This window comes from Pristiophorus japonicus, chromosome 5 (genome assembly GCF_044704955.1).
Source record: "Pristiophorus japonicus isolate sPriJap1 chromosome 5, sPriJap1.hap1, whole genome shotgun sequence".
NCBI lineage: Eukaryota > Metazoa > Chordata > Chondrichthyes > Pristiophoridae > Pristiophorus > Pristiophorus japonicus.
The window spans coordinates 157811658-157815190 of NC_091981.1; the positions used below are offsets into that span (position 1 = coordinate 157811658).

General features: G+C 49.6%; 1 pseudogene; it reads right to left on the minus strand.

The window, feature by feature from the left end:
- Positions 1-408: 408 nt before the first annotated feature.
- LOC139264920 (5S ribosomal RNA) lies at positions 409-527 on the minus strand (annotated as a pseudogene).
- Positions 528-3533: the final 3006 nt, after the last annotated feature.

The following is a 3533-nucleotide window of genomic DNA, read 5'->3' on the forward strand; positions in this document are numbered from 1 at the left end:
GACTCTGGAGTTCCTTGTAAAAGACAGGCAGCCACTGGACGGCGGTCCTGACGCCCCCCCAAGCTCACAAACAAGAGCTGCGTGTCGTAGTTGAGGCCGTGCTGCTGGCGGAAGAAATATGTCGCCAGCGCACGCCACCTTGGAGGTGGCTCAACATAAAGGTATCCCTGCAGGGTCTGAAGACAGAAAGTCGCTAGCTGGGTGCTGACGCACACCAACGACTGACCACCCTCCTCAAGCGGGAGACTCAAGACCGCGGCAGAGACCCAGTGCTTCCTGTTGTTCCAGAAGAAGTCCACCAGCTTCTTCTGTATCTTGGTGACAAACGCAGGGGGAGGGGTGAAAGTGACCAGCCGGTACCTCAGCATAGCGGCCTCCAGCTGGTTTATGACTAGCGCTTGACCCCAAAGCCTACGGAACCTGGTATTCCCAGGCGGTCTACCATCCAAGTATTAACCAGGCCTGTCTCTGTTTAGCGTTCGAGATCAGACGAGATCAGGCGTTTTTAGACTAGTGTGGCCATAGGGCAACAGCTCTACAAACCTGTGAGCATCCTCACAGGTGCATACATTACACCCATGGCTTCCGTCCTGGAAATCATGAGCTCCAAGCCCTGCGCAAAACCCTGTGCAAAGTTGGTGCAGAACTCCTCCATGCTCCTTGGCAGTAACAATAGGCTTTCTGACAGGCCTGCCATTGCACCAAGCATTTCTGTGTGCGTGCCCATCACCCTTCTTCTGAAGGCATCCTCCATCAAAGTCATCATCTGAGTGCTGTGCATCAGAGCTCATGTGCAAATTCACCCTCTCGAGAGCTGGCACCAGCGCTGCTCTTTCTCCATGCCCTGGCTGCAGCCTTCTCATATCCAGCGACTCACCACATGTAGATGCCGCCTCTATACTTCCCTCTAAAGTTCACAAAGTGCCATTTTCTAAGTTGGTGCCTGGGAGTGTTAAATCGAGGGACCATATCTCTTCTTCTCCTTTTGCATTGGCTGACCAGTTTGGTGACCTTGGGTAGCTGAAAGGAGAAAGGCACAAGGGTAGGGTTGTGGTGAGGGGGGTGGGAAAAGCAAGATGTGTATGCTTACCCCATCAGCAACTCGTCAGTGAGACGAGATTGTAGGATGAGGGGGAAGTGGAATGTGAGCAGGAGCATTAGGTATGAGCATACAGTCATCTTCAACAGTTTCAGCCTCACCAATCGCCACAGCCTCAGTGCCGGCCCATCCAATAATGTCGAACACGGTCTCCTCCAGATGGGTTAGGATATGCAGGCTTTCCCAATCCCCACTGGTTAGTTGCTGCTGCTTGCAGTTATGAGCCATCTTGGCCTGTAAGAGAAGGAATGTATGCCAGTATGTGTGTTTGGGTGATGTGCCTGTCATGGTTGAATAGCTGGCAGTGTGTGCAAAGTGTTAGATTTGCTTGTGAGGCTTGGAGCAGTGGTATGTGTGTGAGGGTGAGGTGAAGCTATAAATGTGACAAATGCGACATGATTGATAGAGATCATTGGTAGGTGTGTGATGCATTGAGCAGTGTGTGAGCCTAATGGTACAGTTGGTGGGAGACAGCTTTGGAACATGCATTCACTGACCTTATGCACTCGTGTGAGGTCATTGAACTTCTTTCGGCATTGGATCCAGGTCCTCGGGGCAAGACTGCTGGCTCTGTCCCCTTCAGCTATCTGTGCCTTCTGACTGTATCTGAGGGTCTCCTTGCCCCCTACGGGTAGTGGACCTGTCTCCTTCTTTCTACACTCTGCGCTAAGGCATCCAGTGCTGCATCCGAGAACCTTGGTGCCCTTTCTCTGCCCTGTTGAACCATTACTCAGTCACAGTTACATTCACAAGCACTTCCATCAGCTGCTGAATGCAGAATGCACCTCAGTTTTAAGAAGTGCAGACTGCCTTCAAAAGGGGAAGCTAGCTTTAAATAGAGCTAGCCTCACATGAACCTCGGCCCTCTGCTGAATGCTCAGCCACTCAGCAGCACACTCACCGCTGGGCTGTACACATCAATCAAAGTCAAGTGCTGCCTGCATTAATTTCAACAGGCGTGGGCAGAGCACACATTCCGTTCCCCGTGCCTATTTCGGACCTAATCGAATTTTTAGCCCAATATCACTTACTGACCCCGAGGATGGGCTTCAGGTTGGGGACATATCTGCCACTCTGTATGAGTTCCTTTAACTTACAACATCTCAAGAATAGCTCTCACCAGCTACAACAGGATACCACATAAGGAACAATAAAAAAACTGGAGAGGATCTCAAGGATCACAAGCACTCTTGCACATCTTGCACATCCTGGACCACTCTCTGGAAGAGCATGAAGCGAGCGGGGAAATGTGATGCTGCTGGCAAGTGGTCCGGAAGGATTCGATGGGTGGCAGGTAGCCATGGAAACAACACCTGAGAAAAGGCAGGGACAAAACACAGAGACGACGGAACAGCAGCCCGCAGTCGTCAGGGAAAGGTGACGTGGTCAGTCATCAGAGGTTGTGCTCCACAAACCCATCATACCACCGGGTCGATTGTGAGTGTATAGGGAGAGTGAGGCAGAGACTCAGCAAAGACGAGTGGGAACATGGCTGCCTTCAATGAAGGGTGACCTGGTCAGTCATCAGAAGACGTGCATCACGGCACGTCAGCGGATCACTGGGACGATCGTGAGCACACAGGGAACTGAGGAACTGGTAACTAACTATAACATAGCTTAGCAGCTCAAGGGACAGACTGATGGGTGTAATGTTGATAACAAGTTGATCAGACTCAGTAAAGACTGCCACGCACAGTGGGAACTATACTTATTGGTGTCTTGTCATTATTTTCCAGTGTCGAACTCTGAGAATAGCCGGTAGTGTTAACTAACGGTTCTTGCCCGCTACAAATTAATCCAGGACGAAACTATTGTCCTACAAGCTGGAGAGAGGTGGAGAGGTTTATGTCGAGAGAAGTCAAGTGGCTCACTGTTCTATCGCCAAGGGTGAGGATAAGGGAGGGGAATGCACAGAGGCTAGAGTCAGAGCATTTGGGAGGGGTTATAGGGTGGAGGAGATGGCAAAGCTAGAATGGCGATAAGTCAGGGAGGAACCAATAGACGAGGACAATAATTGTAAATGAAATATGTGATGGGAGCCAGTGTAGTTAAGGACACTGAGAGACTGATGGGGTAGAGTAATGATTATGTTATTGGATTAGTAATCCAAAGGCCTGAACTAATAAACCAGAGAACATGAATTCAAATTCCACCATGGTAGTTTGAGAATTTGAATTCAGTTAAAAAAAAAATCTAGCATCAGTAAGTGACCATGAAGCTGTCGGATTATCGCAAAAACCCAACTGGTTGACTAAGATCTTTTAGGGAAGGAAAGCTAGTGTTCTTGCCTGGTCTGGTCTATATCTGACCCCAGGCTCACACCTATGTGCCTAACACTTAATTGCTCGCTGAAGTTGCTTTGCAATCCACTAAGTTATATCAAATGGGTGACTACTGATGGGAAATAAATGCTGGCCTTGACAGCAATGCCCAC